The sequence below is a fragment of the Callithrix jacchus genome, chromosome 1 (assembly GCF_049354715.1).
Source record: "Callithrix jacchus isolate 240 chromosome 1, calJac240_pri, whole genome shotgun sequence".
In the NCBI taxonomy this organism is placed as follows: Eukaryota; Metazoa; Chordata; class Mammalia; order Primates; family Cebidae; genus Callithrix; species Callithrix jacchus.
Window position 1 is genome coordinate 142,510,008 of NC_133502.1, and position 10,442 is coordinate 142,520,449.

The following is a 10,442-nucleotide window of genomic DNA, read 5'->3' on the forward strand; positions in this document are numbered from 1 at the left end:
ATGAAGTAATATTCCTTTTTCCCTCTTTTTCTTTTTTTCCCCTTCTTTTTCTCTTTTTCCCTCAAAAAAAAAAATAAAAATAAATAAAAAAAGAAGAAGAAAAAAAAAAGTAAGTACATAGATACATTCAGAATACTTTAATATTGTGGCCAGGCATGGTGGCTCACGCCTGTAATTCCAGCACTTTGGGAGGCCAAGGTGGGCAGATCACTTGAGTCCAGGAGCTTGAGACCAGCCTGGCCAACATGGTGAAACCCTGCCTCTACTAAAAATACAAAATTTAGCTGAACATGGTAGCATGCACCTGTAATCCCAGCTACTTGGGAGGCTGAGGCAGGAGATTTGCTTGAACCCAGGAGGCAGAGGTTGCAGTAAGATTGTGCCACTACACTCCAGCCTTGGCAACAGAGGGAGACTCTGTCTCAAAAAAAAAATTATATTGTAACTGTGTTATATAATCCATTCATATCTTAGATGAAGACTAAAAGATAAATCTATCCACAATAACTATAGCAACCTGCTAAGAGATAAGCAATATAAAAAGATGTAAATTGAGAAAATTAATGCAATGTACCATAGTTTAGAAATGGTTTCTCCCCTAGACAGAGTGTACTTCATACCTGGCCAAATGACTTGCTTTGATCATCGGAATTATGGCAGGCCTGATGTGAACCAGACATGTAAAGCAGTTACATTGTGCTTATCTTCTTGCCCTTCTTCTATCATCATAAGAAGATCATGCCCGGCTATCCTGCTGGTGCCAGGAGGAAGAAGACAGATGGGTGGAGCAGAGCAAAACCTCTCTAGCCAATTCTCATTTAGAATGCCAACTCCAGTCAATCCACACATTTATAAGAATAAATGATTGCTGTTTCATGTCACCGAGTTTTTGCTACTTTTTTTTTTTCTTTTTGAGATGGAGTCTCACTCTGTTGCCCAGGCTAGAATATAGTGGCATTATCTCAGCTCACTGCAACCTCCACCTCCCAGGTTCAGGTGATTCTCCTGCCTCAGCCTCCCAAGCAGCTGGGATTACAGGTATGTGCTACCACACTTGGCTAATTTTTGTATTTTTAAAAATTAGACACAGGGTTTCACCATGTTGGCCAGGCTGGTCTTGAACTCCTGACCTCAAGTGATCCGCCAGCCTTGACCTTCCAAAGTGCTGAGATTATAGGAGTCAGCCACATGCCCAGCCAACTGAGTTTTGATATGGTTAGTTATATAGCATTCTTGTGGTAATAATTAATTGGCATAGGTAACTACCAAGAAACAGTAAACATCATACTTAGAATAGTAAACCATTAAAAGCACTATTTGGCTGGGCACAGTGACTTACACCTATAATCCCAGCATCTTGGGAGGCCGAGGCAGGTGGATCACTTGCGCTCAGGAGTTCAAGACCAGGCTGAGCAACATAGTAAAACCCTCTCACTACCAAAAAAAAAAAAAAATTATCCAGGCATGTGGTACACATCTGTAGTCCCAGCTACTTGAAAGGCTCAGGTGGAAGGATCACTTGAGCCTGGGAGGTGGAGGTTGCAGTGAGCTGAGATTGTGCCAAAGCACTCCGGCCTGGGTGACACAGCAAGACTCTATCTCAAAAAATATATAGATATAAAAAAAAATAAACAAACATTATTTTAAAGATCTAAAACAAGATAAGAGTATCTATTGCCACATTCATTAAAAATTATATTGAAGATCTTAGGCAAGGAAATGGAAATTAAAGGTATAAAAATTAGAAGAAATAAAATTACAGGGAAGATGTTACTCTTGATTCTGAGATGACAAAGGCTTTTGAGAAGAGGTAAAATGGTATAACTTACATGTTTAAAAGAGTATTCTGACTGCTGTGTAGAAAATAGGCTGAATGGTGGCAAAGGCATAAACAGGAAGACCAAAAAGGAGGCAAATGCAACAATCCAGGCAAAAGACATGATGGCTTGGATTGGGTCAGAGCTAGTGGAAATGTTAGAAGTAGTCAGGTTATGCACAGATTCCAAAGGTACAGCTATATGGTTTGCTAATGGACTGGTTATGGGATAGAAAGAAAAGAGTCAAGGATAATTCTGAATTTTCTTGCCTGAGCATCTAATACATGGGATTTATTGAGATGTGGAAGACAGAGAAAAAGGCAGGGAAGTGGGGCAGGAATCAAAAGTTCTGTTTTGGGCCAGTTGCAGTGGCTTATACTTGTAAGTCCAGCATTTTGGTAGGCCAAGGCAAAAGGGTCACTTCAGCCCAGGAGTTCAAGACCCATATAGGCCACCTAGGGAGACCATGTCTCTACTAAAAATTTTAAAAATTAGCCAGGCATGGTGGCACATGCCTGTAGTCCCACCTGTTGAGAGATTAAGGTGGGAGAATTGCTTGAGCCCAAGAGGGTAAGGCTGCAGTGAGCTGTGATTATACCACTGCACTCCAGCTTGGACAACAGAGTAAGACCCTGTCTCTGAAAATTAAAAAATAACAAAGAATTATGTTTTGTACCCATTGATTCCGAAAAGCTAATTAGATATCCAAGTGAAAATGATGGCAGGCATGATTGCTCACGCCTGTAATCCTAGCACTTTGGGAGGCTAAGGCGGGCAGATCACTTGAGGTCAGGAGTTCAAAACCAGCCTGGCCAACATGCTAAAATCCCATCTCTACTAAAAATACAAAAAAAAAAAAAAAAAAAAAATTAGCCAGGAATGGTGGCGGGCGCCTATATCCCAGCTACTTGGGAGGCAGAGGTTGCGCCACTGCACTCCAGTCTGGGCAACAGAGCCAGAATTCATCTCCGAAAAAGAAAATGATACTTAGCAACTGAATGTAGCTGTCTAGAATTCAGTGGAGAGGTTTTGAGAAGGGAGAGAAAATGGAAGTCATCAGCATGTAGATAGCATTTAAGGCCTTGGAATTAATGAAATGACCCACAGTGTGTATCTAGAGGGAGAAGAGAAAAGGTCCAATGACAGAGCCCTGTGTACTCCACTGTTTAGAGGTCAGGAAACTGAAGAAAAAACAACAAAGAGACCTGGAAGAAGGAGCCAGTGAAATATGAGAATTAAGAAACAAAACAAAGAAGATGATTCAAGATATAGTATTATGTTTTCTTAGGAGACACTGCTAATGATTTTGAAATCAAGCCAGATGACACCTTCAACGTTTATTGTTTTTTGCTTTTTTGAGACGGAGTTTCACTCTTTCACCCAGGCTGGAGTGTAGTGGCATGATCTCAGCTCACTGCAACCTCCATCTTCCAGTTTCAAGCAATTCTCCTGCCTCAGCCTCCTGAGTAGCCCTGATTACAGGCACCTGCCACCATGCCCAGCTAATTTTTGTATTTTCAGTAGAGATGAGGTTTCACCATGTTGGCCACGCTGGTCTTAAACTCCTGACTTCGTGATCCATGCCTTGGCCTCCCAAAGTGCTGGGATTACAGGCATGAGCCACTGCGCCCAGCCCCTTCAATGTATTTTTAAATAGTACAAGATTTATGTCATATTATTACTATATCATATATTAGACCTACTTATATTAGCAAGAACTAATACGACAAAATGTTAACAACTGTTAGCTTTAGATGAATGATGTACAGGTGTTCACTATGCATTTCTTTAACTTTCTGCATGTTTGAATTTTTTCATAATAAAGAGATTAGGGTGACTGTTTTGCAAGTTTTGAGATAGGGTCTTGCTCTGTCACCTGGGCTGGAGTATAGGGGCACCATTACGGCTTACTGCAGCCTTGATCTCTTAGTCTCAAGGAATCCTCCTACCCCAGGGCCTCTCATATAGCTGGGAACGCAGGCATGCGCCACCACTCCTGGCTAATTTTTTGATGTTTTGTAGACATGGGGTCTCACTTCATTGCCCAGCTTCATCTCAAACTCCTGGGTTCAAGTCATCCTCCTGCCTCAGCCTCCCAAAGTGCTGGGATTACAAGTGTGAGCCACCACGTCGAACATGTAGATACTAATCAACCACATTCATTTAACTGTTCTTCTTAAGGTCAATAACCTTATATTCCTAATACCCAGGTTGTGGTATCCAAATATCATTTCCCACTAATAAAGACCCTGAATCACTGGAAAAAAAATAGCCAATATCAGATCTGGTCTAGATATGCACAAAATGAGCCTGGAGCGTTTTATTATATTAGATAGCAAGAAAACTGGAGCGTATGTCAGAAGGACTCAGGAGCCAACTTGAATAAGTTCCCACTGGCCAAAATAGGACAGTTTTGGCCAGTGGGAACAAAATAGTGATGGCAGCAGCAGGCTATCTGCAGTGGCCACTGCCATCACACCGGCTGCGGCAGGGAGGCATGGCCAGGGCAGCATGCTCCATGGAACCAACAGGAGCTGGGGATAAGCAGGAGCCTTGTCCCTTACAAGTTGGGGTGGGAGCTCCCTGGGTACTGCTGCAACTGCCCAAGCCGCAGCTGTGGACCTGGGCATCCCCATGCTTTCAGGGCTGGGAGCAGACGGGGAGCCCTATCTTTCCAGGTGCAGCTTCAGCCACCCAAACCACAGCTGCAGACTCAGGCCTCCTGCTCCATAGAGCAGGCAGGAGCCCTGCCCTCCCAGGTGCAGCTGCAGCCACTCAAACTGTTGCTGGCCCAGGTATCCCTGCACTCTTGGGGGCCCACAAAGGCCTCACAGGTTCAGAAATGCCTGCTCCCACTGTCTGGCTTCTCCTTGCTGTTGGTGCCTACTCCAATCTCAGGGCAAAGTCAAAGCAGAGCCTGGGCACTATCACAGCCTGGCTGAGTGTGCACACACTCGGGACAGTGCAGACACACCAGTCCCCTGCTGCCTTGGTCCCCTACAGATTTTGGGTGCCAATGAGCATAGGAGGGAAGCCAATCAGAGGCTGAAGACAGCTGAGTGCTAGCCTGCAGGCGCCCCTTGGCACCTATAGCCTGGGCACCATGAACGGCAGCAGAAAGTAGGCTCCTGGATGGAAGGGGCGGGTCCCTGTTAAGGCCCCACTTTCAGGTCAGGGAGGGCCTGAAGGCTGGGGGCCAGGCTGCCCATCCCACAATGGGAATGGGAACTTGTGGTAACTTTTCCAGGTCCACCCATGGCTGCACATGAACCAACTGGCATGCACTTCCTCCCCTCTAAGCCCCATAAAAGCCCAGGCTCTGAGCAGATGCCAGGACAACCTGCTGCAGAGAGGAGCTACCAACTCCAGGGCGTCCTCTCTGTGAGAGCTGTGGATGTTGGGAGGACCAGCTGCAGAGAGGAGCAACTGACTTTTCAGCCGCCTCTCTGCGGATGTTAGGAGGACCAGCTGCAGAGAGCAGCCACCCAACTCAAGGGCCTCCTCTCTGCTGAGAACTGTAGAAAAGACAGACAATGTGGAAATTACAGGACAACCTGCCTGCAGAGAGGAGCCACCCACTCTAGGGCCTCCCCTCTGCTGATAGCTGCACAGACAACAGGACAACCAGCTACAGAGAAGAGCTACCCTCTCTGCTGATAGCTGAACACCTGTCAGGATGACTTGCCCAGCAGAGAGGAGCTACCCTTTCCACTAGGAGCTGGACACTCCTCAGGACACCCTTGCTAGGGAAAGGATGCCCCCTTCAGGTTTCCTTTGAGCTGTTCTATCACTCAATAAAGCTACTCTTCGTCTTGCTCACCCTTCACTTGTCTGCATACCTCATTCTTCCTGGTCGCAGGACAAGAACTCAGGACCCACCAAATGGTGAGGCTAAAAGAGCTGTAACACAAACAGGGCTAAGTCGTGACCCTTGCTTGCCACATTATGGGTGAAAAGGAAAGAAGAGCTGCAGCCCTTTGGGGAGCCCTGCCCTTCGGGGAGCCCAGCCCTGGGAACTCCTCAAGCCAGGGCTGTGACTCCCTCTGAGGCCTGGCTCTTCCTAGGTGCCAATGTGTTCCCCGGTGCCTGCTATGGAAGCTGCTTGCAGTGTGCCTGGTCCGGCCGCAGCCTTGCAGACAGCCAGTGCCATACTGGCACCTGAAACTGCCCACCCTGCTGCAGTACCCAGAATGTCTGACTGTGCACAGTGGCAGGACTCCATGCTCACTCACTCACATATCTCTAACTGTTCCACACCTGTCTCACCCTTGGCAGGCATGGGACCCAGGCTGGTAGCATGAGCCAAGCACAGACTGCCTGGCCAAGTGGATGAAACGAGACCAGAGGGCCTAAGCAAAACCTGGGCAAAGCCACCATCAGCCACAGAGGCTTCTGGCCGGAAAAATAACATCCCAAAGATCCCATAAGAATAGAACAAGCATCAAAAATGATAACTGGGCTGGATGTGGTGGCTCATGCCTGTAAACCCAGTACTTTGGGAGGCCAAGGCAGGCGCATCACCCAAGGTCAGGAGTTTGAGACCAGCCTGGCCAACACAGTGAAACCCTATCTCTACTAAAAATACAAAAATCAGCCAGGCATGGTGGCAGGTGCCTGTAATCCCAGCTACTTGGGAGGCTGAGGCAAGAGAATTGCTTGAACCTGGGAGGTGAAAGTTGCAGTGAGCCAAGATTGCACCACTGCACTCTAGCCTGGGTGACACAGCAAGACTCCATCTCAAAAGAAAAAAAAAAAGATAATTGGGCTGGGTGCAGTGGCTCATGTCTGTAATCCTAGCACTTTGGGAGGCCAAGGCAGGAAGATCACTTGAGGCCAGGAGTTTGAGACAAGTCTGGGCAACATAGCAAGACCTGGTCTCTACAAAAAATTTAAAAATTAGCCGGGTGTGGTGGCAGATGCTAGTAGTCCCAGTTACTTGGGAGGCTGAGATGAGACAATCTCTTGAGCCCAGGAAATCAAGGTGCAGTAAGCTGTGTGTGTGCCACTGTACTCCAGCCTGAAAGAGATTGAGATCCTCTCTCAGAAAGAGGAAAAAAAAAAAGAAAATTAGTAATAATTGAGTACATCACATATGTGTTAAATTATGAGTTCATAATGGTACTTCAAAATAAAACCTTCATCGGTCAACTTTGGAAGATGGTGGGGAACCAATTAGTTACTTTGAAACCTGGTAAAATAAGTGAGAAACAATTGAGTATTTGTTCTGCCTTTCCTAGGAAATGTATTTCTGTGTAACAGACTTGAAACAGGGTCTTGCTATGATGCCCAGGTTGGACTCAAACTCCTGGACTCAAGCAACCTTCTCGCCTCAACTTCCCAAATAGTTGGGACTATAGTCACCTGACACCATGCCCAGCTTTAACTCCTTTATTAATGAACCTAGACCAGTGGTTCCCAATCAAGGTCAATTTTGTTCCCTGGAGGACAACTGGCAATGTCTAGACACATTTTTGATTGTCACAGTTAGGAGGAGGTGCTACTGGCATCCATTAGGTAGAGACCAGGGATGCTGGTAAACATCCTACAATGCACAGGACAGCCCCTATAATAAAGAATTTTTCAGTCCAAAATGTGAATAGTGCCACGGTTGAGAAACAAACAGCAGTTATTAACATCACAAAAAGAACACCACTGTACACCTCCCGACAGAAGTACTAAAACCGACTGTAAATTAGTTTTGCGGAAATAAACCTAAATTTGATTAAGTCACTAGCTACCGATTTATATGAAATACAGAGGACAGAGGAACATGCTAAATTACAACAGAAATCAACACTCTGAGAAACTCTACAGGACAAATGAACTGGCTTTAAAAAAAAAAAAAAAACAGTAAGAAAAAATATAGGCCAGGTGAGGTGGCTCACGCCTGTAATCCTAGCACTTTGGGAGGCCGAGGTGGGTGGATCACCTGAGGTCAGGAGTTCAAGACCAGCCTGGCTGTCATGGAGAAACTCCATTTTATTTAAAAAAAAAAAGAAAGAAAAATATAGGGAATGAGTATAGATTTGTAAAGACTTACACATATGGTCATCTTGTGGTGGCTCATGTCTATAATCACAGCCAGCATTTTGGGAGGCCAAGGTGGACAGAATGCTTGAGCCCAGGAGTCGATACCAGCCAGGGCAACGTGGCAAACCCCATCTCTACAAAAATTAGACAGGTGTGGTGGTGCCCACGGTTAGTCCCAGCTACTTAGGAGGCTGAGGTGGGAGGATCGCTTAAGCCTGTGGGGTAGGGGTCGAAGGTTGCTATGAGCCAGCCTGGGTGATAGAGCCAGGTCCTGTCTCGAGAGGAGGGAGAGGAGGGGGAGGGGAGGAGGAGGGGGAGGGAGGGGGAAAGGAGAGGGAGAGGGGAAGGAGAGGGAAAGGGGGAGGGAAAAGGGGAGAGGGAGGGAGAGGGAGGGAGAGGGAGGGAGGAGAGGGGGAGGGAAAGGGGGAGGGGAGGGAAAAGGGGAGAGGAAAGGGGAGGGAGGAGGGGGGAGGGAAAGGGAAAGGGGAGGGAAAAGAGGAGAGGGAGGGAAAAGGGGAGAGGGAGGGAGAGGGAGGGAGGAGAGAGGGAGGGAAAGGGGAGGGAAGGGGAGGGAGGCGGAGGGGGAAGGGGGGAGGGAGAGGGGAAGGGGGAGGGGGAGAGAGAGAGAGATCACCTGCAAAGTATAGACCTAATTTAGATTTTGATTTAAAAAAACAATTTTTAAAAATCCAATGTAAGACAGTGGGGGAAATGTAAACAACTAGATGATGATATGAAGGAACTATCGTTATTTCTTTGATGTGACAATACTGTGATTTCGTTTTAAAAAAGAATCCTTATCATTTAGAGATAACGTATTGAAACGTTTACAGGATAAAATGATATGTCAGCAATATGCACAAATATGGGGTGGGGAAGAGGACACGGGTATAAGATGAAACAAGACTGGCCATGAATTGCTCATTGGAGAATCACTGGCATAGAAGGTACATGAAAGCAGGTACTTTCACCTGGGCCAGGTCACATATGGCAACAGTACAACTGAGGCAAAGGTAAGCCAATTTTGTACTATGGGTTTCCAACAAAATGGTCTTACTGATCCAAGGTAAATAAACTTTTATTATTCCATTCTCTGTGTATGTGTTAGACATTTTCCATCCTAAAAAGTTTGAAAAACAACAAAGGATTTTTTTTTTTTTGCGACGGAGTTTCACTCTTGTCGCCCAGACTGGAGTGCAATGGCGCCATATCGGCTCACTGCAACCGCCTCTCAGGTTCAAGAGATTGTCCTGCCTCAGCCTCACGAGTTGGGATTACAGGCGCCCATCACCACGTCAGACTAACGTTTTTGTATTTTTAGTAGAGACGGGGTTTCACCATGTTGACCAGGCTGATCTCATCCTCTCCTGATTGAACCACAGTCACAGCCTCCTTCCTAATTAGTCTTCCTGCCTCCATACAACCACCACAATCATCTTTCTAAAATAGGCACCTGGCTCTTTGGCTTGAATTACCACCACCAATTACCTCCTTAATTCTCAAACATGATAAAGGGCCAGAGCCCAGTGTCGATCTATGATGATATCACTTAAAATGAGGCACAAATTTCTAGTGTCTACAGATGCCACACAACAATAGAAAGCAAATTCACAAATTAAATAGTTGCAAATGTTAACACTAATGTGATGAATGAGCTGTGTTGTGCTGAGACCAAGCGCCTCCAGAAAAAAGAACAGGATGCACATGCCCCAAAGCCGCCTCCACAGGCTCTGGAAGGATTGCAAACGTCTCCAGTTCCTCTCGCTCCAAACTTGTGTAATACCTTCCCTTGTACGGCGCACCAAGACAGCATCTGGCCTTTTCTTGACCCTAAGGCATCATGTATCATTTACGACCGTCTTTATTCTCTTCTCATGAGCCCTCGACAAGTGAGTAGGACTTCTTGGCTCCAACTCCCATAAACGTGTAACCGGACTCCATTAGAAGACGGTAACCCCACGCGATACGGACAGTGCTTGTATTAATTTTCTTTAGAGCTTACTAGAGAAATATTGAAACAATACTTGAGAATTCCTGAAGAGGACTCAGTCTCGCTTCCTCAGCTCTCTAAGCGACTCCGCACCCCAGACCGCAGCTTTCACGCCCGCCGCCCACTGTCCCGCCGCTAGGTGGCAGGCGGCTCAGCGACTCCCTTTCAAACCATTCACGCAGGAGTCGACTGCCGGGATCCCTTGTTGACACTCAACCCTGGCAATGATTGGCTATTTTGCCGAGGCCAGGGGGAGGAGCCAGCGGCAGAACCGGAAGCGCCGGGTACGGCGAGCGCACAGAGTCCTCAGACTTCTTGCGCACCCAGGCACCGCGCCGACTTCAGGAGGCCCGTTGCAGCCTCTCCTTCGGCCTGAGGGGGCAGACCGGGTTCCTACGTGATGTAGGGCGGAACCGGCTGAGAGGCATCACACCGAGGAGGGCTGGGTCACACTGAGGGGAGGAGTCACCTTGAGAGGAGGAGTCACAATGACTGGGGCAGTAACTCGGGGGTGAGGTCTCTGCGTGGGAGGAACACAGAGCAAGAGGGTGCAGCACTAGGGAATTCTGACACACTGACGGTGGCAGTGCCATACTGGGGAAAAG

The 10,442-nt window shown here is 47.0% G+C and overlaps 1 protein-coding gene across 1 annotated transcript in view; it reads right to left on the minus strand.

The window, feature by feature from the left end:
• Positions 1–9,963, minus strand: part of CIMIP2B (ciliary microtubule inner protein 2B) — a 40,308-nt gene extending 30,345 nt beyond the window's left edge. The window contains 1 exon segment of the mRNA XM_054257531.2: positions 9,850–9,963. The gene's annotated coding sequence lies outside the window, so the exon portion shown is untranslated.
• Between the last annotated feature and the right edge of the window lie 479 nt (positions 9,964–10,442).